General features: G+C 43.9%; 1 protein-coding gene and 1 pseudogene across 1 annotated transcript in view; both read left to right on the forward strand.

The window, feature by feature from the left end:
• The window catches only part of SLC16A10 (solute carrier family 16 member 10), a 146,729-nt gene that overhangs the window by 61,913 nt on the left and 57,680 nt on the right, over positions 1-27,136 (forward strand). The gene's annotated exons all lie outside the window — the stretch shown is intronic.
• On the forward strand, positions 1,987-9,707 carry LOC148537692 (uncharacterized; annotated as a pseudogene).

Here is a 27,136-nt window from a genome sequence, read left to right on the forward strand (position 1 = left end):
AGGGAGCTGGCTTAGCGCTATCAGAGGCGGCCTCACAGACCCCCCACAGAGTGCGCTGACGGCGGTACAGCCTCAGCGCGTCTATCATTACGGCTGGCTCCCTGATTAGCAGGGAAGCCGGCTTAGCGCTACAGAGGCGGCTTCCTGTATGCACCGGCTCCCTGACAAGCAGGGTAGCCGGTGTTTTCCCGGCATTAGGCGGCTCAGCAATACTGCACTAAGGCAGTATATATATAAAAGTTATACTGGGTACACGCGCCAGTTTATAATAACGTCGCTAGAATGCGGGGGGCGGAGCTTAGCTCCGACTTCCTCCTCCTGCCTCCCATCTCTGCAATCTGCAGAGATGTCAGAACCACCGTCTTGGACGCAGGTTACATCTGTTATGTCCTCTCTCTCGGCTGAACTAGAGGCTTCTCGCAGAGAAAGAGAGGCTTATAGGTCAGCTGCTACAGAGGAACCAGCATGGGCGAGATCCCTAGCTGTTTCTATGGAGGGGATTTCCAAAGCCATGACAATGGCGTCCGCTCCGCAGGTCTCTAAAAAGAGATTGTTACCCTCAGTCCTCCATTGGGATGACCCAGAGGAGGAGGAGGAGGATATGCCCGAATTAGAAGAGGGTGAATATGCCCCAGATTCGCCTAAAGAGCCTCTGGAGTCTGATCCTGAACAGGTATCAGAGGGAATAGAAGCCTTGATTGCTGCAATACGACAGGTATTGCACATACAGGAAGAGGACTCAGGTCCTGCAAAACAGTCTTTCTTTCTTAAGAAACAAAGACAAGCTACGGCTTTTCCTATATCGGAAGAGCTGGATTCCCTTCTAACGACAGCCTGGGAACATCCAGATAAAAAGTTTCAGATGTCCCGGCGTTTATTATCTTTTTACCTTTTTCCAGCAGATAATAGAAAGGCATTGTGAAACTCCCCTACGGTAGATTCATCTGTATCGCGATTGTCAAAAAAGACTACGCTCCCTGTTCCTGGAGTCACGTCTTTAGAGGACACGTCCGATCGGAGACTGGAGAGCACTCTTAAGTCCATTTACACCGCTGCAGGGGTGACTCTTCGTCCAGCGATAGTTAGCTGCTGGACTAACAAGGCTATCAAGATTTGGGATAAGCAATTGGCGGACGGAATGAAGGATCAACTACCTATGGAGGAACTCATTCCGTTAGCAGAACGTATAGGTGAAGCGGCAGCTTACCTTGGGGAAGCGTCTAAGGATGTTTGTTCTATTGCCTCCAGAACTTCAGCTCTGGCAATTTCAGCACGGCGGGCGCTGTGGCTCAAAACTTGGCAGGCTGACGTGGAATCCAAAAAGGCTGTGGAAGCACTTCCTTTCACTGGACATGTACTATTCGGGGCAGAACTAAATAAATGGATATCTCAGGCTACTGGAGGTAAATCCACTTTTCTACCGTCTGCAGCTCCTCCACCTAGACAATCTTACTCAGGACCTTCGTTTCGGTTCTTTCGGGCCCCGTGTCGTTCACGTGGTCGTTTCAGAGGATCATCAACGTCTCGTGGTACCAGAGGTCGGGGTAGAACCGCAGCCACCAGAGGCTGGAGTCTACAGGAAGTTAAGTCCACTTCTAAACCCAGTGCATGACGGGCTTCCCTCTCACCTGGGGGATCCCAGAGTGGGAGCGCGTCTTCGGGACTTCAGAGAGGTCTGGTTGGAAACCTGTGCGGACGCTTGGGTCCGAGATATAATAATTTGGGGCTACAAACTAGATTTCCAACTGCAACCCCCGAATCGTTTTTTTTACCACAGGTTTGCCAGTTTCCAACGACAGAAGTGTGGTCTTAGAGAAAGCAATAGACAGGCTTCTGTCCATGAAAGTGGTAATCCAAGTCCCCAGTCATCAGAGGGGAAAAGGATTTTACTCCAGTCTTTTTGTCGTTCCGAAGCCGGACGGCTCGGTCAGACCCATTCTAAACTTAAAGGATCTCAATCCATACTTGCGGATCTTCCGGTTCAAGATGGAGTCTCTTCAGTCGGTAATTGCAGGCTTGGAGGAGGGCGAGTTCATGGTATCTCTAGATATCGAGGACGCCTACTTGCACATTCCCATTTGGCCACCTCACCAGGCTTTCCTGAGATTCGCAGTTCGGGATTCACATCTCCAGTTTCAGGCCTTGCCCTTCGGCTTATCTTCGGCCCCACGGGTATTCACAAAGGTTATGGCTGTGATGATGAGTCTCCTTCGGAAACAAGGAATCACTATTATTCCGTACCTGGACGACCTACTCCTGAAGGCGAATTCCAAGGATCAACTATTACAGGACATCACCGTGACGCACAACCTCCTCATTCGTCATGGATGGATTCTGAATTTGTCTCAACAGGTGTTCCTTCCCCAGGACAAGATAACTTCCATTCAGTAGATGGTGAGGTTGGTCCTTCGACGTCGGCAGGTTTCGGTTCATGCATGTATCCGACTTCTGGGGAAGATGGTGGCAGCCTTCGAGGCTGTTCACTACGGTCGTTTTCACTCCAGACCTTTTCAGCTAGATCTACTATCACAATGGTCGGGATCCCACCTGTTTCTTCACAAGATAGTCCGGTTACAACCCAAGACTCGGATTTCCCTACTGTGGTGGCTAAACTCAGTTCACTTTACGGAGGGAAAGAGATTCGGGGAGTGGGATTGGACGCTTCTTACCACGGATGCAAGTCTAAGAGGCTGGGGGGCAGTAATTCTAGAGCATCACTTCCAGGGACGCTGGACAGCACAGGAAACGAGTCTTCCAATCAACATATTGGAATTAAGAGCAGTTTTCTATGCCTTACGGACAGCAGCTCACTTTCTGAGGGGCCGAGCAGTCAGGGTCCAGTCCGACAATGCCACAGCAGTGGCATACATAAACAAACAAGGAGGCACCAGAAGTCGTGTGGCCCTGAAGGAAGTCAGCAGGATTCTGATCTGGGCGGAAAGCTACGCAAGGTCGATTTAGGCAATCTTCATTCCGGGCATCAAAAATTGGGAGGCAGATTACCTCAGTCGTCAGGATGTACATCCAGGAGAATGGGCTCTACATCCACAGGTGTTTCAACAGCTGGTCCAACGATGGGGTCTTCCGCAGGTCGACCTCATGGCATCCAGGCAGAACCATCAACTGCCCCTTTACTGCTCTCGAACAAGGGATCCACAAGCGGTGGCTGTGGATGCACTGTCAACACCATGGCGGTTCCAATTCATTTATCTATTTCCTCCATTTCCCCTTCTCCCTCGAATCCTTCAACGCATCAAGAGGGAACAGGCCAAGGTCCTGCTGATAGCTCCGGACTGGCCTTGCAGAGCTTGGTACTCCAACATTCAGCTCCTTTTGGTAGACAATCTTTGGCCCTTACCACTCAGAGAGGCTCTGCTCCTTCAGGGTCCTTTACTCTATCCAAACTTAAAGCAGCTACGTTTGACGGCGTGGTTGTTGAAAGGGCCATCTTAAGACGTAAAGGGATACCTTCCAAGGTGATTCCTTCGATGCTTAGAGCCAGGAAGGAAGTTACTTCCAAGCATTACCATCATATTTGGAAGGCATATGTAACCTGGTGCGAACGTAGAGTTCTGCCTTCTACGGAGTTCAGTCTTCCCAGATTTCTGCTTTTTCTGCAAGCAGGTCTCTCAGCAGGCCTTCGGTTGGGTTCTCTGAAGGTACAAATTTCAGCACTCTCTGTTTTCTTCCAAAAGAAATTGGCCTTATTACCAGACGTGCAGACTTTTCTGCAGGGTGTGGTTAGATTACAACCACCCTTTGTTCCTCCTACAGCTCCATGGGACTTGGACTTCGTCCTGTCTTTCTTGCAGTCTTCGCTGTTCGAGCCTTTGGAGTCGGTGGAATTGAAGTATCTATCATGGAAGGTGATACTTCTGCTGGCTCTAGCTTCCACCAGGAGGGTGTCGGAGCTGGGAGCTTTATCATGTCGTCCATCATATTTGATATTTCATGAGGATAGAGCTGAGTTGCGCACCAGAATGGATTTTCTGCCTAAGGTGGTTTCGGCCTTCCACATCAATCAACCTATTGTGGTTCCGGTTCTTCCACAGGATTCTCCTTCTTGTAGATCCTTGGATGTGGTTAGAGCTCTTCGCATATATGTAGACAGGACGGCAGCCGTTCGCAAGACAGATACTCTCTTTGTTTTTTATGATGCTGCTCGTCCGGGTTAGCCAGCTTCCAAACAGACACTGGCTCGATGGATTCGTCTGACCATACAACAGGCGTATGTGGCCTTGTCTGGGGAACCTCCATCTTCCATTACCGCACATTCCACTCGCTCAGTGGGTGCCTCGTGGGCGGCTGCTCGAGGCGTTTCTATGGGATCTCTATGCCGGGCAGCTACTTGGTCGGGCCGGCATACTTTTGTTCGGTTTTACAGATTTGACACCTTTGCGACTTCTGCAGTGCAATTTGGTCGGTCTGTTTTGCAGGGTTCTCATCGCTTTCCCACCCGTGATGGGAGCTCTGGGACGTCCCCACTGTCTTGAATTCCTCCAGTGTCCCATAGTGGATGAAGGAGAAAACAGGATTTTGGTACTTACCGATAAATCCCTTTCTCCGATTCCACAGGGGACAATGGACGCCCACCCTGCGCTGTTCTTCCTGCCACACCTGTTATGCCTGTTGGCGACATGTTCGTTTAGGGTGATGTTATGAATGTTAGAGACATGTTTGTCGTCCCTTGTTTCATTCTATGTTACTTTCTTTTCACCTTTCAGTTGTTATGTGTACTTTCACCTCCTCCTCTTCTGTCAATCTTTTTTCTCTGCTCCCCTCGGGCACGGTTCTAATACTGGCCTATAGGGGGGTATAGAGGGGAGGAGCTAGTCACACTTCATTGAAATTTAAAGTGCCAGCTCCACTCAGCACCGTCTATACCCCACTGTCTTGAAGTCCTCCAGTGTCCCCTGTGGAATCGGAGAAAGGGATTTATCGGTAAGTACCAAAATCCTGTTTATTCAATATGAAAGACTTTCCGCCTAGGCGGAAAGTTAATGCAGTGTAATAGGCGGTAAAGTATCGTCTATGAATGGCAGGCGGAAAAAAGTGCAGAATTGGGGTTTTGGGGTGCAATGTTGCGGGAACCCCCATGCAACCTTCAGACTGTCCCCCGAAGGTAATCTATGTCAAAAAATATAAAAAAAAACTTAAGGACACCCCAAAAATTGACTTAGAAAAAGGGGGCGAAAAATAAAAAAGATGGGGTACAAACTTAAAAACTATCAAACTTGACTCTGGGGGGGTCCACAAGTATGCCCCATGTGTTTTTTAGATTGCAGGTGTTTGCGGCAGGTGGATTTTTCACTATTTTTTCAACTTCACTTTTTCAAATTTAAATATGCTGACCCCCATTTTCAAGTACCCCAAATCTGATGTGCAAAATTATTTTTCCCTTAAAATTCTTCAAAATGCTCTTCTGCATCACTTTCTTCAAAGATGCACCTGCTGCGGCTAATAGAAAACCCGACTTCCTTCAGTAGATAAAAATGGGGTACCCATAGTGATCCCCCTGGTCTGTACATCTTTAGGAGAGTCCTACAATTTTAATATGATCATTCCCATTTTTTTAAGCCCTTCCAAGTTTCGCCGGGTCCCATTTCCAGCCACTAAATCAACACAGGAGAGATATCTCGCTCGAGCTTGCTTACAAATCACGCAACATTCTCGTTCCGCTTCACCATCGGCAAACTCGTTTAGCCTCAAATCGCCTGTTGGTAAATTTGGTAAAAGAAAAGGGATTAAATCACCCGAATTTTGGCGAATTCCAGCGAGATAAATCACTTTGAAAATCGGGGCCATCTCGATTCTTAGTAAATTTACCCCCTAGTATGCTGAGAGTGGGGTAAGTAGTGAGAGCGGCAGGATCAAAGAGTTGGTGGAAGCCAATAAGTGATTTAGTCCTATTTAGGTTTATTGATATTTAAAAAAATCCCAAGAAATTATATGAAATAGTCTCCCAGAAAAAAGGAAAAGTACATACTGTATATGCCATGCACTAGTGTAACTACAGCAAACTTTTCCACATTTACTATTAAAATTACTTATTATTGAAAAAAAATATATAATTAAAACATAAAAACAAACCACATGCATATTATAGATATCCCTTAGGCGCCATTGATCAGCCCAAATTTTAAGTTAAGCAGCCGGTTTTATTAATTGTTTTAATTAATACTGATCACACCGATAGTTATAATATAGGGCTCAATTCAAGTAAGTATGGCAATATGCTGCACTTACGGTACCGCCAGACTCGAAAATGTTTGTTCACAACCCTATAGGGTGAGATTGGGAGCGAGGGGGGTGAGTTCCATTGCTGTTGCCAGCATTTCTACGCAGTTGCAGCTCGCCACCATTGCTCCTGATTGAATTGACCCCTTAGTGTGTAACGTTCAAAATGTTTTCTGGTGTTTCAGAACCTTAGCTTGCTAAATCAAAACAATGTCTCTTATTCCAATAATACAGAAATTGTGAATGCTTGCAAGCAAAATAATTTTGGTAATTAAACACAATGTTCCCCTTTTAAATCTTTACCTCCAACGATGGAGGCTATTTTCAGAAGATAAACAGCGTGTCCAGCAGATGTTTCAAACACCTTTCCCTTACGCCTTCTTCTTCCAAAATGTTGAGGCTTCTGGCAAGGTATCATAAATGTTGCTTCCTCCAGTAACAAACGCAGGATTTCTAAATGGGGGTTTCCAAATGCTTGATTTTAAAGCGAGAGTGGCCAGTCCATGAAGAAGGCATAATTAGCACTTAAACAGCTTTAATACTATGGGGTCTATTTACTAAGCAGTGTTAGGAGACAGAGTGAAAAGTGATAAGGTGCCAGCCAATCAGCTCCCAACTGTAATTTTTTAAACACAGCCTGTGAGATGGCAGCTAGGAGCTGATTGGCTGGTACCTTATCACTTTTCACTCTGTCTCGTAACACTGCTTAGTAAATAGACCTCTAATAGGGGTATTCAATATGGGTGCGATAACATCGTTTTTTGCGTTAATATCGCACTTTTGAACGTTTTTGCGTTAATATCACTTGTTTTAGTTTTACACCGTATTCAATTTCAAAGACTTATCGCAGTTTTGAAAAGTCTTTGATAAAAAACGGTGATAACTTTTCACCATTGAATAGGTGTCGAAAAAAAGTGCAGAATTGGGGTTTAGGGGTGCAGGGTTAAAAAAAATAGCCTGCACCCCTGAGATTGACATTTAAAAAAGAACTGTGTCAAAAAAAGTTTTAAAAAAATAGGGACACCCCAAAAAATGAATTTAAAAATTGGGGTGCAAAAAAAAAAATTGGGAAAAAATTGTTAAACAATAGGCAAATAGGTTCAGGGCTATTCTGCAAGTATAGAATTATAGCGGCAGGTGCACAAATGCAGAATTTTTAAAAACTTACTTTAGGGACATCAAAATATGCTAGTACCCATTTTCATGTACCCCAAATTTGATGGGACCACTTAAAAAAATGAAAAAAATAACCTAAGTGCTCTTCTGCATCACTTCTTCAATGTCGGGAAAAAAACACCTGCTGCGGCTATTTAAAGCCCCGACTTTCAATTAAAGGCTAAAACGGGGGTACCCATAGTGTTCCCCCATGTTTTTACAACTTTAGGGGGGTCTTACAATTGTTTCAAGGAAAAATTCGTAACTTTACGCAAATCCAACTTCGGAGTTTCCCGTTTTTGTTAATTTGATATTGAATACGGGGATAAGCGGGAGTGCGCACCATACCTTTACGCAGAAAAAAACTCCGATATGAAACGTTAACTTCGCCAGGGAAGTTAACCTTTCATATTGAATACCCCTCTTATAATTCCAGTATATACAGGACCAGCAATCACACCAGCATATACAGGACCAGCTATAAGCTATTAAATGCTTGAGCTGAATGTTTTTATTTCAGATGTGGGCACCATTCCAGAGCATTGGAGCAAGTTCGGGAGTCTGGGGGAGCAGCAGAAGAACCTAGCACTGCCCTGGACATATATATACATAAATGATTACATGAAATAGTGAGTTATTATATAGTATTAATAATTAACCCTATTGATGGTCTATAGCACTGCACCCCTAACAGTGCATGCTTTCCTAGTTGGGGCACAGGTGTCTTTATTACTGGCTGACACATGTTAATATATCCACAGGTGGTGCTAATAATTTAATTTGTGATACAGAGAAGAACATACAGCACTAGTAACATTCTATTATATTACTATTTCTATTGTGGTCATGGTGTGGGCTGGGGAAGATGGTTTCCAGGCAACCTGAAACACCCCCATCCTGCATTTGCTTATGGCTTCCTCGGCTACAGATGAAAAGATGGAGTCAAGATGGTCCACCATACAAAGGAGCAGTTTACACCGCACATCTGTAAATTAATAAATAAACAAATTGGTGTACTTATTGCTGTACATCCCACAGTGACACAAGAACTGTAGCTCATACATACAGCGTTGAGAGCTTCTGCCACATGCATATTCTTTAAATATTGTGCTCCTTTCCAATGGTAGGGTAATTCTCAGAGCTCAAATACTTTGCCAGATATATGTAAAAGGCAGATATTATTTCCAGATGTACTTTTATAGCTACACTCTTTTATATATTATTAATCACTGCTCTAGGGAAGGTAATGCTTTCCAGATGTATCACATTTCAATCAAGCATTCTGTGTCTCTGAAGTGTAAAAGATTATTTTACTTTGAAGCCTTTTATTTTGTTTTATTTATTTTTCTGTTACATGTATGGTTTTTATATTGCGCTTCTGCTTCTCATATATAATGAGAGTCACCAGTTTAATGTCATAAGTATTTTAACAAATCTTGTTTGGCAAATATCAGTTGCTTGGTAATTAGTGCATGCTTTGCTTAAATCATGACCCAGAATCACAAGTATTACATGTTCTTATCATTAAATTAAACAGTTACATCTTGTTTAGAAATGACTCTTGAATGGACAGTTTTACATCCAAATGTAAAAATAAGATTTTATTTTCCAGGATGAGATATTTTTGAATGAGATTGAAGGGGGTGAAGAAAAAATGGACATTTAGTGGGCGTACACTATTTATTGGGGATAAAGCATATTTTTTGTCACAAAAGGTTTTATAGGGTATTTAGAGATCGTGACACTATGGGGACAATTCAATTATCAGCAAGGAGCCAGCATTCCGACCATTTCTCTGGCAGCTCGCGGCCATCAGAATTTCAGATCTTTCCTTGTAACCCATAGATGTGTGTAGGAAAATCCGCGCTGTTGCTGTACCGTAATTATTGGAATTGAGCGGAGCTCAACATCACAACTGTTCATCCCCAGGAGTTGAATATGGACCCAGACTTCAGTCTGTACTGTCAGTGGGGTAACTTATGCACCTTGAATTCCCTACTTATACACACATGTATTAAATATATCCCCAATGTCACTTCATTCACATGATTGAGGGCAAATCCAGCAGAGTTTTAGAAAAAACACTAAGGTCTTCAGAATAGTGAATGTGGGGTGACTGTAGGGCGGTCTTTGAAGTGACCTCTTCATATTTTCCGTAGTTGGAACCTGCAGCTTGCATAGCCGGCACAGACTGTTGTTCCTGTGCCAGGTCCAGAAGTGAAATGTGGGTGAAACGTTGGCATGTGTTTGTTAGACAAATAGACACATTTTTGCAAATAAAATGCTCTGCCCTCTCTGAAGTTACATTTCCATAAATGATCCTTTCTGATGCTAAGATGATCAATAATGACATACTGTAATCCATAATACAGGGCTCCTGACATCAGAATACTAACATTTCTGTCTCCAGATCCTACTTCTCTCTCTCTCCTCATCCTTCTATCTCTTTCTCACTCTTCTTTTACCTCCCCCCCCTCCTCCTCTCTCCCTCTTTCCCTCTCTCTCTCTGATTTATTTAATATGCACAGAAAAGACTGTTTTTGATGGACATACAGTAGGGCTATCTAACACGGGATGGGTACAAGATGCCGGCGCTCGGGATCCCCATGGTCAGAATTCTGAAGCTGGCATCCTGACAGGGTTAGCATACCTGTCGGTCAGTATTCTAACCCTCCCCCTCTCCCTACCCCGGTGCTGACTTTAACCTCCCCCTTAGTGCCTAAGCCAATCCTTCCTCTCCCCGCACCCTAAACCTAGCCCTCCCCCCTTAGTGCCTAAACCTAACCTCCCTCTCACCACACCCTAAACTTAACCCTCCCCCTTAGTGCCTAAACCTAACCTCCCTCTCTCCGCACCCTAAACCTAACCTTCCTCCCTTAAGGTGCGTACACACTAGACGATTTGCTCCATGAGCGACATCGTCTAGTGTGTCCCTGGCAGGGGTGGGCAGGGGTGTGCTCAGTGTCGTTAATGACACTGAGCACACTGAACGATATCGTGAACAATATCGTTCAGTGCCGGGCTCCCTCTCTCATTCCCGAACATGCAACAACCTGACAAAATCATCAGGTTGGCTGCATGCAGTGCGATGAATGACAAACACAAAGATCAGCGGGAGCGCACATTGCTGGCCATTGGTCATTATCGTTCATCGATTTTGCGCAAAAAATTAATGATATTTTGGACGACTGAACGATAACGATATTTTTATCGTTCTGTCGTCCAAAATATTGCCCAGTGTGTACGCACCTTTAGTGCCTAACCATCCCCCTAGTGCCTACCCGTAATGCTAACCCTCCCCCAGCCCCGCTACATACCTTCGGGATTCCAGCGGTCAAGATACCGGTGCCGGAATTGTGACAAGTATTGGGATTCTGACAAGTGTGGAGATTGTGACAAGTATTGGGATTCTGACAAGTGCCGGGATTGTGACAAGTATTGGGATTCTGACAAGTGCCGGGATTGTGACAAGTATTGGGATTCTGACAAGTGCCGGGATTGTGACAAGTATTGGGATTCTGACAAGTGCCGGGATTGTGACAAGTATTGGGATTCTGACAAGTGCCGGGATTGTGACAAGTATTGGGATTCTGACAAGTGCCGGGATTGTGACAAGTATTGGGATTCTGACAAGTGCCAGGATTGTGACAAGTATTGGGATTCTGACAAGTGCCGGGATTGTGACAAGTATTGGGATTCTGACAAGTGCCGGGATTGTGACAAGTATTGGGATTCTGACAAGTGCCGGGATTGTGACAAGTATTGGGATTCTGACAAGTGCCGGGATTGTGACAAGTGTTGGGATTCCGGCGCCGGCATTCTGAGCGCCGTAAACCCCATGGTTGGGATATTGACCGCATCCCATCTAACACAATTCATTTGGAAGCCTATGTAACAAGGATCGTGACTGTAGATGTACAACTACAATCTTCCTTTTGCTAATGGCATTTTAGGTGGTAGCTGGAAACTTTCAATGATACTTTATTATATAAGTATTATAATTACTAGTATTTATAAATCTCCAACATTTTATGCAAACACAAATTACTGGTGCACAGTAGAAAATGATGTATTTAATGGGAATTTTGTACAATAGCTTTGTTTTGTTTAGTTGAGAGTGCAGACCATTTGGGAAGAATTAATTCTATATGAATTATGATTGAATGAGATGTATGAATTAGGGGAATGAATGATCTACAGTATGCTTGTCATTTGTCTGAAGCATGTTGTACTTAGTTCATGTCCAGTTTACATGTCCTGCTTTTCTTTAAACTTTTCCTGTACAACTTTGCCTTCTCCCACTACAAAAGCAGAAAGTTTCATTAAAGATCTGCTCAATAAAATCTTTTGTAAAGCTGTAGTAATGCCACAGGCACTATGGGTGTTACTTACTCCACTGGGTAGAAGCCACATGGAAGATAATGAAGTGATGAACTCAAGTCTGTATTGGCCTGGATTGCATAATAGTCTGTATTGTGCTTAATTGGCTACTTAGTAGCACGAGTTGGTCAATGCAGAAGTCTGCTGACTTTAGCTTCCCTCTCATGAACTATTCTGATACCGCATAGAATTGTTTAATAGTGCTCACTGTTGTACTTCAGCAGTTTCTACTTTTAGTTGCTTCCTTTTTTCTGTTTAACATTACAGTTCTGATGTTGCCTTCAGTTCTAACACTACATGTGATGTCTTTGGTCAGGACACTGCAGAAAGAAAGCTGACCGAGGATTTTGCTGTACTGGTGTCGGCACCTATGTTAGTGATTAGAACATTTCTCTATACCACTTTTAATGGAAGACTTTATTTAATCATTGGCTGGCTGACTACCAGATTACTGTTTGCTTTGCAACCTTCAAATTTGAGAGAATAATTCTTTGCAATGACTTTTGTGTTTTTTGAGGTGGATAATGACAAGGTTCATTATAACAGTTAATGACTCACATAATAACTTAGGAAACTGATCTGTCTTTTTGTTAGTTTCTTTTGTAAGAAATCAGATACTACTATGTAATATGTAGGACTCCAAATTCATCATCAATAAATATGACATAGGTACAGATGTGTCCACATAGATCTATCCTCCATGCGCTAGAAGTTGCGTTACACATAACGTGTGAGTGCCATGTGACTTGGTAGTGCCAGGCGTGTTTTCATGTAACTTTTTCCCATAAATTGTGTCATATTCGGAAAGCGATGCAAGTAGGACGCACAAGCAGCGTCTCCTTAGAAGAATATGCAGCAGTACTGTACTGCCAGGATCGATGCCTCAGGTCACGTCGTCACACCCCCTGCAATTCACTTTTGATAAAGTAGTAAGTATAGTTATATAGTCACAAAATAATGTTAAAAATCACAAATTCATGGCATATTGCCATTTCACAACACATAAGCACATTAATTACATACATTTGTTAATGTCTTTATAGTGGTAAAGGAATACATGTGGTTTGTTGCCACTCAATATGTCGAAAAACTATATATTGCTGGGACAAATCCATCGTCATTATGCCAACACGGTTGTAATGTTTGTTAAAACATTTCAATAGTGTTGGCAGTATAACTTAAACTTGCAGAACAATCTCATGGTCACAGAGTATTTAAAGAATAAAGAATAATTTTTCCCATAACTAAAAAACTCAGTTTTGGGTGAAGTTTGATATTTTTCGAGAATATTTGCTTGAAGTCTAGTGTTCCACCTGATCCAGGTGTTGCCCCAGTATCTACCACTCTTCCTCACGCTTGCAATCAATGTGATTTTGAGGGACAATCTGTATAAGAAAAAGTAGAACATAGCACCATCTCAGGATGGCGCTATACGTTACTTACCAGTCTTGCTGCCACCGGACATCTTTGCACATGCGCCATCAGTCGTGGATGAGAAATTGTGGTTTTGCAAGATCACCATGCCAGCAAACACCCATACCATACTGCATTAGCAGTGGGATTATACAATACAGGTAGAACAGAGGTCTCTGAAGGGTAACTTCTTATAACAACTCTCCTGTGACTCTCCTTTTAGCACATTGCACCGCTAAGGCATCTTGCATTACTACAATAAGTGACAATGCAAGTTTCCACTGGGCTAGTCCCTTCCTGCCCTCTGCTGCGCCGGCAACCCAGAAGTTGTCACCCTTCCTGCTCGCCTCGCAGGACCATTGGCCAGCCAGCAGCCTCCCTGCACCCACTGGTGAGCAGCATCTCCTGGAGCTGGGGAGTTTATGTCTCAGCCTGGAAAGAAAAGAGGCAACAGCCACGGTGCAGCAGCCATGGGAGTAGAGATCGAGAATGATCATCACATCCCAGGGAGACTGTATTGTGCTTTCATGCTGCACTATACGAGGGGTGATTGAAAGGTTTGTGGCATAAAGTACAAAGATTTGTTTGTAGGCAATTTAACTGCATTATTTTTCAACATAATCCCCTTGTAAATGTACACTCTTAGACCAGCAGTCGTGGAGCATACATATTCCTGTCTTGTAGAAGCCAGCATCTGGTACCCTCAAAAACTGATTAACGGATTCAATGATGTCATCGTCTGTGGCAAAATGGCAACCACCGAGCTCTTTCTTCAGTTTTCCAGAAGAGGTAGTAGTCAGGGGGTTCCAAATTAGGTGAATAAGGGGGTGTTTCTGGGTAGCAGTCATGGCCACCAGTGACTTGTTAGCTGGAGCATTGCCTTGGTGGAAGAGCACCCCTCTTGTCAACTTCCCACATCAATTCTTCATGATTTTTTTGTCGTAGCTGCTTCAAAAGATCAGCGTAGTATGTTCCGGTTATAGTTTTACCCTTTTCAAGATAGTGCATCAGCAGTACTCGTTCTGCATCCCAAAAGATGGAGGCCATCACCTTTCCAGCAGACAGCACTGACTTCGCCTTCTTTGGAGCAGGAGAGCACTGATGCTTCCACCGTTTTGCTTGTTCCTTAGTCTCAGGTTGGAAGTCTCATCCATGGTTACATATTGCTGAAGAAACCTCTCAGGATCTGCATCAAACAGAGCCGGATTCGTCTTTGCCATGGTGAGACATCCTGCTTGTGATCAACACTAAGAAGTTTTGGAACCCATCAAGCTGAGACCTTTGTCATTTGGAGTTCATTGTGAATAACAGCATGAACACGTTCCTGGGAGATACACAGATGTTTGGCAATATAACGCTCTGTTATTCTTCGATCTTCCAATATCATGTCTGGTGTCTTGTGTGGTAACGGTGATGGGCTTCTCCCTTCCACGTTTGAATTTTGCTGCCCATACTGTAGCTTAACTATGCTGTAAGAAGGAGCAGCCTTGAAGAGATCCATGAAGACATAACCATGTCTTCATGGATCTCCGTGGGCGTTAAACCCTTTATGACGAGGAAGCGTATGACTGCGCGATGAACAATTACATCCATTTTTTGAAAATCTGTCACCCTGTCCATTTCAAATGTCTGTAAAACAAAAACAACAACAGTTATTAATTTGACACTTGTTATGTAATCCTGGTAGATATTCAACTTTATATGAAAATAATAACTGATTAGCACATTTCTTTGTACCTTGGGCCACAAACTTTTCAATCACCCCTCCTATACCGCAGCTGAGCGTCACTATCTCCCCTACGCAGCCTGTCCACGGAGAATAACAATTGCCCCCCAGCAGGGAAACAGAGCCCACCACCTTGCCATTATTCTCTGCTATATATATATATATATATATATATATATTAGGGGTGAGCGGGTTCGGTTTTACTCGGATTAATATATATATATATATATATATATATATATATATAACCTGGGTGTGCCCTGCCCAAAGCCCATAACCTCACTCTTTCTCTCTCTCACACATTCTCTCTCTCTCTCTCTCTCTCTCTCTCTCTCTCTCCATAAACACAGCGAATAATGGTGTTATTATGTATATAGTGTATGTCCATGAACAGTCTTTATACAGTAGCTTCATCTATATAGTATAGTATACTATATAGCATGCATGTGCCTATATCCAATCTATTTGTCTTTCAACTATCAGGGCCAATGTGTTTTATTTTTTTGCTGTAGAGGCCATTGTGTGTGTTTTTTATTGTGCAGTATTTGTCATGTGGCTGAGTTGCTCCGCGCATGCTTCCTGATGGTGTCGTGCAGAGGCACAGTACTGATTCTGATGCACGCACAAAGAATTGTATTAGGAATGTGTTGGGCGTTCCTGGGAGGTCACAGGGGGTTGGCTGTTCAGACGCAGATGTAGCGTAGTATGGGCATACTATTGGAGCGACACGAGTATGGTGCTGAAAGTGGTTGTGTACAGAGACGCTGAATCGCTCACATTGGAGGCCATAGTCAGACGGATGATCTGCACTTAGCATAGGTCTGGTGCAACCGATGGTGGCGTCTAAAGATGCACAAAGCATGATTGCACTGTCTAAAGACACTGACAGTGGGCGCCTCAGTCCTTGCACATGCAGAAGCACGGATGTACACCAGGGAAGGGCACTGTAGCGGCATTAGCATAAAGTCATAGATACAACTGCAGCAAAAGATGCAAGGAAGGCTGCGACTGCCTCCGACTCAGAATCAGGCCCGATGAGTTGGTATCCTGTCCCCTTATCAAACTCCTCCGCCTCAACAGACCTCACCTCCATTAGGGCTGCTTCCAGAAATTTCTCAGCCTGGTTTCCCATCCCAATCTGCCCCTGGCAAGATGTCTCATATTGCAGAGATAAGGGCAATGTCAGTGCATTGAGCCATATGTGTTAGTGAGTAAGTGATGAAAAGCACAGCTTTCCATCGCTTAGTAAGTTCCCATAATACTTCACTGCCATAGCTGGCTATAGTGGCAGCGTTATTAACAAAGACAAAGGCGTCACTGGAGAAACCCCTTTTTAGCCAGTGAAAATGCTTGAAAACAGGGTTATCATTTCTTCATGCATTTACCCCAATGTCTGTTTGCAAGGATGTCATACTCTATTCCTGCCATAGGCTGTGAGGTAGTGCAACCTATAAGTGCAGTTTTTACTCTACTGTTGTGAATTTAGCCTTACATGTAAAGTATGGAGAGTTTGTTCCTGGCAAAAGTGACAGTAGTACGTATGGTTTGTTTTTTTTGGGAGTTGCTTCTGTTGAACATAACAGTTTGTGTTTCAAATTAAGTCAATACTGTAAGTGAAGTGTTGTCCCTGCTGTCAGCAGCCCCATATTTCTAGTATTAGTATAGAGAGCAAGGTTGTTGGTAGACATACTACTGTGTTATGTTTAGGCTGAAGCACATTGACCTTCAGTCCCTCCCAGCACAAGCCTTTAACATTATCATGAGTTGCTAAAGTTCAATGCCGATGATGCACCAAAGATAAAGGCTCATTCTAAACTGTAAAATATCTTGCCAGCAGCAATATGACAAACTCACTTTTACTTCCCTTTGTGTATATGGAAAAATGTATGTTAGACATGCATGTGTTTTCTCACACATCAAAGGGAAATTGTTAACCCATAGGCTACATATTGTTTGGCTCTATTGTGTAATAATATGGATATCACATGATATGTGACATGAGTTTGTATGCTTTTTTCATGTGGTTCACCATTCTACAGACAGAGTACTGCATACCTTAATCTTTGTAACGTCAAATGACTGGCTGAATGCCTGATCCATTTTTCAGTAATTAGTTTTCCGGATTGATCGCTTCATCAGTTTCTGTGAAGATGTCCTCAAGCATTGATTGTACATTGAATAGCCTCTTATAATTTTTTAGAAACTGTCATTGGGAAAGCTTTCTGTTGATTACCTGTAAACAATCTGTTACAAGCCACAGTGGCTCGTCTCTTCCAAGAGTCGCGGTCGTTGCTAGGTGACCGGTACGTCATGACTCTTCCGGCCAGCGGCTTCCCACCGGTTTCTAGGCAACAGGGACGCCTGGCGGCCGCGGGGGTTTGTGGGCTTGCAGGGATGTGCTGCTGAGCACTGCATGAGATTATCTTAACAGGGGGGCTTGTCTGGGCTGGCCTCCGGATTGGCTCCTTTCCTCTTTATCTTGCAGTCAGCCCTGATAGACCCTGCTGGTTATAGCACTTGCTTGTTGAGCCCTTGGTCTGTATTCCTGGTGCCTGTGTTCCTCCCACTGCCAGTGTTCCTGTTGGTTCCAGTACATGCATCCTAAGTAGATGGCCTGCTACAACCCTAATTCGTATCCTACATTGCTGGTTCTGCCATCCTCCAGCTAGAATCCTGAGTAGCTGGCCTGCTACAACTCTGATTCATATCCTGCATTGCTGGGTTGCCATCGTCCAGCTAGAAGCCTGAGTGTTGGTTCCAGTGCCTGCATCCTGAGTAGCTGGCCTGCTACAACCCTGATTCATATCCTGCATTGCTGATTCTGCTAACTCCAGCTAGTGTTCTGCATACTACACCGTGCCTGCCTCATTTCCTGTTTCTGTGCTAGTACTGAGTGACCCAGCCAGTGGGCCACAACCTGCCCGTTGGACACGCAAAGACCAAACTTCCTTTCAGGGGTCCCTGGCGAGTACCGCCAGCAGGTTAGACTCCGCGCCTCTGGTCTGGGTCTTTGCCAACACTCAATGCTAGCTTTTGAGTCCTCAGTCTCTGCAAGTACGGCTAGTATTGTTGCTCTCAGCCTTCTACACATCATCTTCAGTCTCTATCAAGTACGGCTAGTATTGTTGCACTCAGCCTTTTGCACATCGAGGACACCCAACAAATTTACCTGGCCTAAGTAACCCTAAGGGTCTCTTGAAGTTTCATCCAGGTGTATCATAACACAATGTTATCCAACAATCTTATCGTCATCCATTCTTTGCTTTGAATAACCTGCTCCATGTCTAATGGCAGGCTCCAAGATTGTTACAGAGCTTAGAGTGAATCGTTACTATTCAGAACCCAATGAATGTGTCTTATTCCCAAACTCTTTGTTTGGACTGGCGTATTTGCATCAAACGTTTTATATTTTGTTAACCTTGGATATAAACAGGAAAAAAAGATAAAATAAATGTCATTCCCTTTAATGGACTATTACACACACAACGGTTTTGTCCATCTGGAAAAAAAATCTTCGTTTTTTTTTTCCGTGGATCAGTCACTTTCACAAGCAACGATTTTGTGCCACGTGTAATGTTAATGCCGTGTGTTTTCAATCTCTTTTCAATCTTTAAAACTGAAGACCGTGGATGGCAGCCGTCCTTGTCAGTGATTATTCACGGCTGTTATTAGGCGACCGTGCCGTGTTTGTGTCGTCTGAAAGCATGCATGTATTTCTTTGTTTGACTACAAACACTCTCCTGATGGCTTTTTCCATCCAGCCAAACCATTGTGTGTGTAAAGAGCCTTACTGGGTACATTTGTAAATGAGAAACATTAGAGGTCCTATATACTTCTCAAGAAACTCACTCCTGACACCATGTAATGACCACCCTGGAAAATAGTTAATGAATATATTGCTCAGTGCAAATGTATCAATAGCTGTAATGCAATATGTCAGTTGGGGGGAAGGGTGTTAATATCTATGGCTGGAGTTCCCTGCCACAGTTTTAGCATGCCCTGACAGCAAAACTGTTGCAGGGAATGCAGGGATGTGTAATTCCATAGTAGCTGGAGTGCAGAATGTTGCTTACAGCAGTATTAAAACCATTAAACAAAGGTCTGCGTAAGTGACTGCATATGTAGGAAACTTCTGTCATTTCTGTTTCATACCCTTAAGCCATTTTTTTACTTACTAGAATTCATAGTTCATAACTCGAATGTCACAGAGTGAACCTGCCTGACTATGGGGGAGATTTATCAAACCTTCTAAAGAGGGCAGTAGAGGTGTAAAAACCAATCAGATTCTAGTTACCATTCATCTAGTAAAATGACAGCTAGAATCTGATTGGTTTCTATTGCTTTACCTCCACTGTAGATGGTTTGATACATTTTTGTCACATGTCTTTGTTTGAATCAGAAAATGTAAATCCATGGTGTCAGGTCCACTGTAATCTCAGACCCTCCAACTATACCGATTTGGCCGGTACAGTACCGTTTTTTTATGGTCTGTACCGCCAAACAGGGTCTGTACCGATTGTACCGGATGAGTGGTACAATCTCCTGAACTCTATAGCAGCGCTGCGGGGACATAGACTCTCGCAGCGCTCCTGAGTAACAGGCGGCTCTGTCATCTGTATGCTGAGTCAGCCCTCAGTCTCAGCTGTTTCTTGGGAGCTTCTCCAGTCAAAGTCTCGCGAGATGATGACATCATCATCCCGCGAGACAAGGACAAAGAGCAGTGAGGTTGAGCTAGGGCTTCTGCATGATCACATACCCGCCCCCTTTATGATTTGCCACGCCCCCTTTATTTATGGCCATGCACCCTGTACTGGATTCTATATTTGAAATGTTGGAGGGTATGTATCTGAATAGCAACTGATTTCCCAGTTACAGTTTATAGTTGCATGTGGAAATAAATGTACATTGTACATTAGAGACGTGTCTATGCGGGAGCTGCTTTTTGAAGTACAGTATGTACGAAACAAGATAAATCTATGAAATGCAAGGGCTGCTAGTTGTGTTTTCTTCTTACTCCCATGTGGTCTATCAACAATATTTCCCACAGTGTGGAATCAGTAAGTGGATTGGTGGAGAAGTGGGTGGGACAGAGCTAGGATCATGATTGGTAGTGCCTCTTTTTACGCACAATCTTGATTATGTTACAATGCAAATAGCAGATAGGGCCGTGCACCTGTATTGCTTGTAATGCACTGACAGTTTTGCTGCCTTTCATTCAACAAACCTATTCTTTAATAGACGTTCTTGGCAGGCATGTGGGTAAACATTTAACAACTTCTATCACTCAAGTTTTTTTCCAAATTGTATTCCTATGATTTAACATTCACTGTGTTGACTATTAAATGCTGGCAAAGGCTTTATTTTATTTTATTTACATCTAACTAACACAGAGCTGTCAGATTAGCCTGGAAGGCGCTTAAGGCAACTATTCCTGATGAAGTAAGAATTATATCCAATCATCAGCAGCAGTTGTAGAAGGGAAGGGAATGTGTTGGACATTGCGTCCTAGCCATAAGTTCAGAATTTATATGTTCTACAAACAAACTTTCCAATAACTGTAAATACAATATGGGAGCTATTGCTGATTTCTGTATACCACCAATATACAGTATAGTAAGATTACAGCACATGTCTTTTTGTGCAGTTTATAACCAGGCATTAAGCTGCATTATTTAAGCTAGTAGATTGCGAACCGCAATGTGGGTCTGTAACCGGGGATCCATAGATACATTGCAATGCATCAGGTGGTGGTGAACAAAAGTGCACAGAAAACTGCAGTAAAAGATGCAGAAGAAGTGGTTCTCTCTGATGAAAATAGATTTTATTATTATGATGCCCACACTGTGAGCCTGATTCTGCGTTACACGCTGCTGCCACCGCTTTAGCGTCTTTTGCCGTAATTGCATCTGCAACTCTGTGCTAATGCTGCTGTACAGAGCGTCTTTAGATGCTATAGGTCGCACCATCAAAACTTGCACCAGCCCTATGGTAGGTCCAGATTTACCATCTGAGTATACTCTCCAATGTGAGCGATTAAGGGCCTGTGTCACAAACACTTTAGCAGCACTCCATGAACATCGGCATTGCGTGCAACTCTGAATCAGGCTATGTAGCTGCAAATATAAGTTTAGACATATCTGTATTGTTATATTCACAACTGTAAGTATAGCGCACTGATGCATTCAAAGCACAAGTGTGACAGGCTTCATAATCAACCACTATATTTACACCAAGCCTATGGGAGGCACAAGGATCCACCTCCTATAAGGTTTATCTAATAGTCACATGCTATGCAGTCAGACACATCACTCAGGTTTAATAAATCAGTAGCAAAAGTTTTGTCCACAGTAGGCCTGATTCAGATCCACTCGCGAGCGGCTGTCCGCTCGCAAGTGGGTCGATGTTCTGGACTGAGCATGCGCACGACGGATGGAGCTCCGTCGTGCGCATGCGCCAGACGCGACGAGCGAAGGAAAGTCCTTCGCTCGTTGTGTCTGATCAAAGGGGGCGTGCTGTCGATGTTGATTGACAGCACGCCCCCTTTGGTAGGCGTGCCGGGGGCGTGCCTCCCTGACGGGGGCGTTCCCACGGGAACGCCTCCCGTCAGAAGCCGGCCCACTGACATCACTAGTGATGTCAGTGGGAGTGATTTTGGCTCTGATAGAGCCAAAATCACTCCGGAGCTTGCGGTTGAATACCTCAACCGCAGGCTCCGGCTCGCAGTTTCGATGGTCGCGATGGTCACGACCATCGCGGCCATCAAAATGCACGCTCGTATAGCCTGTGGGTGGTGACCCACAGCTATACGAGCGTCCAGGAGGACGCTCCATTTTCATGGAGGCCGGCCCTCATTCAGAGCGTGCGCTCTGCTCAGAGCGTACGGCTCTGAATGAGGGCCAATGTGCGGTTTGCTGTAAGCTGCATGTAGTTTAATGTAGCCAGTATGTGGTTTGCAGTAATCTAAATGTGATTTGCGTTTTTTAAAACCAGCACACATCAGATGCCGCTTTATGAAAAACAAATATTAATAGATCATGGTAAATCAACCTCTAAATCAGGAGCATCCAAACTTTTTTTCTTGAAGTGCCATATTCAGACAATTGCTTTGAATGGAGGACCACACATTTTTTCTCATAGTGTGCCCCCCCAACAATTATGTTTCTTTGCTAATAAATCTCATATTCCAGCACGTAATAACCCCCTTATGTTCCAGCCCAGAGTCTTCCCCTTATGCGCCAGTCCAGAGTCCTCCCCCTATGTGCCAGCCCATAGTTTTCCCCTTATGTTACAGCCCAGAGTTCTCCCCTTATGTGCCAGCCCATAGTCTTCTCCTTATGCGCCAGCCCAGATTCCTTTCCTTATGCGCCAGCCCAGAGTCATCGTCCCCTTATATGCAAGCTCAGAGTACATTAATTCTCCCCTTTATGTGTCAACCCAGAGTCCTCTCCTTATATGCCAGAGTCTTTCCCCCTTATGTGCCAGCCCAGAGTCCCCTCTTATGTGCCAGCCCAGAGTCCTCCCTTACAATGTATTTGATAATTGTATAGATGCCGCTATGGTCTGAGCTGTCCATATAATTTTCAGTATCTGATGACACATGGGCAGGGCTAGAATCCTTAATACAACCCCTAAACCCCTCATTCTCGGGGTCACAGGTATAACATTTAAGGAATAATTTCAGCCATAACTGAAAACTCAGCTTGGGGTGGAGTTAGATAATTTAAACCTTTATCTCCCAATATCTAAGACATAATGGGGGAGATGTATCATCGGCAAAAATGCGGTAAAACCCCCGAAAATGCAGTTTTCAGGGGTTTTACCGCATTCCCCGTATGAAGCTGCAGAATACACTGCATTCTGCCGCTTCGCGTTGCTAGGTAACGCCACCTTCAGGTGGCGTTACCCAATAGAAGCCTATGGGCTTCTTGGCGCAACGCTCGGGGCTGGGAGGGATCCGGACGGATCCCTCCCATGAGCCCCCGCGGCCCACGTCCTTCTGCGCATGCGCAGAAGGACTTCTGGGTGTTAAACCCGGAAGTCCCTCTGCCCGGCAGCATCGCAAAGGACAGCTCTCATCGAGAGAGCTGTTCTTTGCGATATTCTTGGTACATACAACGGTAATTAACCGCGGTATGTACGCGAAGTCGGGGGGATGTACCGCATCTGCGATGTCGCCGATGATACATCTCCCCCAATTATAGTCAACATAGGGCCTGTTTCAGAGAAGTACGCTAATGCAATCGCAACTGCATTCTCTCACTGGTTACAGTTGCTAAAATATGCTAATGCCTTCCAAAGCACAGCCGAGCATAGGGACGCCCACTGCTGCCTTCTCATATCTGTCCGACGACGTGCAACAGCGTAAACATCAGTAACATCAATGCAGATCTGGCAGCCATGCAGCAGAGTCTGACCAGTCGCAAACACTGCAGCTCTCATGACACGCAGGGAGCTCTCGTGCTGTAAAGGAGACCGCAATGGCTAATTTATACACACCAATGAAATGGCGTTTAAATGGTCAGACACGTCTGCGTTTGCTAGCCACCCCCTGTTACCCCACCAACATTGACTACCTGTCACTCACTTTGTGTGAGCATAATCGCAAAACAATGGCTGCGCTGCATGATACGGCTTACACGCATGCGCAATGGCAAACAATCTTTTGATCTGCGTAAAAATCGCCATTTCATACATCTCTGAATCAGGCCCATAGTTAATAAGGAAACATAATATACATTTTAGGTGACAATTATGTTCAATAATATAAGGAAAAATAAATGCAAAAGTACCTATAGACTAGATAATTCTAGCAGAAATATAATATGTGCATGAAACTTTCTTTGATCTAAATAGAAGAGAAATTATAGTGGAGACATTTTATTTCATTTTTTTTAATGTTGCAAACAGTAAAATGATGGAAAATTAACATATACTTATCAAAAACTTTTATATAGAGGTGTCCTTTTTGCTATAAATTAGCATGGGTCTGAGATTTATTGAAACAGTCCCAAGCATACAGGAGCTCATTCAAAGTCGGTCGCGAGCGCCGATGCGCTCGTAACCGACTGGATGGTTTGGCCTGTGCACGCGCAACGGCCGCACTGTGCGTGCGCAAGCCCCGGAGCGACAGAGAAACTCTGTCGCTCCGGGGCTCGCTACCAAAGGGGCGGCTGTCGATGTTGATCGACAGCTGCCCCCGTTTGGTAGGCGGGCCGGGGGTGGTTTCCAAAACGGAGGCATTCCTTTACGAACGCCTACCGTTTTGTGGGCGGCCGCACTGACATCATCAGTGATGTCAGTGGGGAGCTTCCTGCTCCATCAGAAAGCTCCCTGGGGCTTACTAGTGCCCAGACCATACCCTAGGGTCTGGTCGTAAGCCCCGATGGTCGCAATGGTGATCACCATCGCGACCATCAACCTGGTCGTTCGTTAAGCTGTGGATGGTATCCCACAGCTTAACGATCGACAAGGAGGCGGCCTTTCAGGATGCAAGCGGATGCCCTGATTCTGTACGACCGCTTGCATCTAACGACAGCCTCTGAATGAGGTCCACAGTACCAACTAGAAAATCACATGCCTGTACATAATGTACAGTAACTTGAAGAATATCTAGTTATGTGCAACAGTGTTTATCCAAACATGTGGCATTGCAAGCTGAAAAGATGGTCATACATTAAAACAAATATTAGATACATTATTATGACCATTTTAGTCTTCAAATCATCTGGTTATATATCTATCTTGCATGCAGATTCTGGGTAACAGTCCTTGTTGATTTTAACCTAAAAGCTTTTTGTTATTACTTTTTTTATTAGCATCATTGAATAAAATAATTTCCCTTATTTTTAATGTAACAGATGTGCCCTATATGATTAAATGCCCAGGCTTTTATTAATTTGTGAAGTAGTGCTACAGCTCCGTTTGATAATGATGACATTAATAATAATTAACAATAACAGAGAAGACAGCTTTTCAAGTACAGACATGATTTGACAAAGGTTATTTAAGGAGTTCGGTTCAGTGAAGGACAGTGGAAGCCAGTAGAATTTACACTGTGTAATTGTATTAGTTCATTCTCATTTATTGTTGTAATTTATGGATTTAAACACTCACGGGTGAGTTACCAGAGCACCGAAGATGCCTAACTCAGCAGGCAAACTCTGCTTTCATGTTCCAATAATAAGCAGTTAATATTTGATATAAGCAGCAGGTAGCCTCTAATGCCTAACTAGTAAATGTTCTCAACTGGTATAATTGGTTATTGGAGTCCAGCTGTCCTTTCAGCTATCTACTATCGGAAAAATGAACAAGAAACAGCTGGCTTACCTTTCCTTCAACTCCCTACTTGTCCCCAAAGCATGCAACATGCCGCTGCCCAGCCAGAGCAGGAGACTTTGTAAAGCATTTTAGCTAACAACAATAAGAACGCTTTATGGGCTTGATTCAGCAAGGAACGCAGTTGCTAATACGCACGCAATCGGATGATTGTTGCGTACTGCGCATGCATTGGAAAATCCAACATGTTGGGCAATCTTGAATTGCCAATTTCGACACAAAAAGTCTTGTAATGGGTGAGTCAGGGATTGTTAACATGTGGTATTTTGCCAGTCCCCCTACAAATCGGCGCTCATCAGAGTCCGCCGATCGGCGTAACAGAACACTGGATCGGTATCAGTAGAACATGGAATAAGCCTGTAGATGTAAGGCCTTCAAATAATTGTACTAAAACATCAGCTATGGAGTTTTTACTTTATGTCGGATTATCCAGTTGATAACCTAAGTTACTACCTAAGACCGTCAAGAGCATTAACGTGCCGGGTAAAGGGAGGGGGCCTGACTGACAGTCCAATGTGTAGCTAAGAAGAAGGCAGATCCAACCCCCCTCACTCAGATTTCCTCCCTCACTTCAAATAACATACTGGTAGATTAATTGAATTATGCAAAAAAATAATAATTAGTGGCGCTATATAAATTAATGATAATAATAATAATAATAATAAAATAGTGTAGTCTAGTTTTGCTGTTCTTGAGGTAACTTTTACTTACAAACCGAATGCCTTGTCTATGTGGTTGTCTGAGTCTCATAAATGCATGATGCCTATCGGTGAGTGCCATTTGTAGCTATGTGCCAGGTGAGAGTGTTTCAAATGTTCCTGGAGTTCTGGGGTTGCGATTGTATGTCTGTCCATCTTTCTTATTGGAATATACCACTGCATTTGTTTCAGCTTCTGTTCACTTTTGTGATGTTACAAAAAGGCATATATTTAACAAAAAGTGGCATGAGAACAAGTGTAAGTGATTAAGGAGAGTATTCATGAAAGCTTGGAGAGTGATAAAATTGTGAAAGATAAAGTACCAACCAATCAGCTCCTAACCTGGTTTTTTCAAACACAGCCTGTAAAGTGATAGTTAGGAGCTGATTTTTTTGGTACTTTATCTCTCACAATTTTATCTCTGTCCAAGCTTTTGTGAATACTCCCCTAAGTAAACATGGAAGGCTCTCTCATAATGGGATGCAGTTATGATCCCACCAGTCAGAATCCCTGCGCCAGCATCCCGACCGCTGACATCCCGACTGTAATGCTGGGTACACACTAGACGATTTTGGGCACATTGTCTACTGTGTACCCGATATTTCACTGACGATGCTCCCGTTAGCGAGGGCCATGCTGCTGAATGCAGCATGGCTGTCACTGACCACAACAGCAAGTGTGTATGCACTTACCGATGCCGGCTCCCTCGCCGGGTCCCGTCGCTGCCAAGATCGAGCTGGGTACACATCGTCTAGTGTGTACTCAGCCTAAGTATGAGGGTTAGGTTTAGGGGTTAGGCTCTAGAGAGAGGATTAGGGTTATGCTGTGGGAGAAGGGAGGGTTAGGTTTAGGGGTAGGGTTAGTGTTAGGGTACTTACCTGCAGGTGTCTGCATTCTCACCTAGTCGGTTCTTAGTGCCAGAATCCTAAGCACTGGCATCCCATATCCAACCCTCTGATAACAATTGACTAGTTAAAAAGCATGTGTGCACAGACAGTGCTTGCCAGTGTTACCCAATATCTTTGCTTATATAAATGCTTAATCATCTTTGTTTGGCTGGTGCCACTACTAGGTTCTAGTTTGAAAATACAAACACAGAGTTTTCATTTATGAACCAGGAATAAAATGCTCCTTTAACTGCATGTTTTTTTCACAAGACTATATATTTGTCCATTGTGCGCATCACATGCAC

This window comes from Taudactylus pleione, unplaced genomic scaffold (genome assembly GCF_031769625.1).
Source record: "Taudactylus pleione unplaced genomic scaffold, aTauple2 ptg000046l, whole genome shotgun sequence".
Lineage (NCBI taxonomy): Eukaryota > Metazoa > Chordata > Amphibia > Anura > Myobatrachidae > Taudactylus > Taudactylus pleione.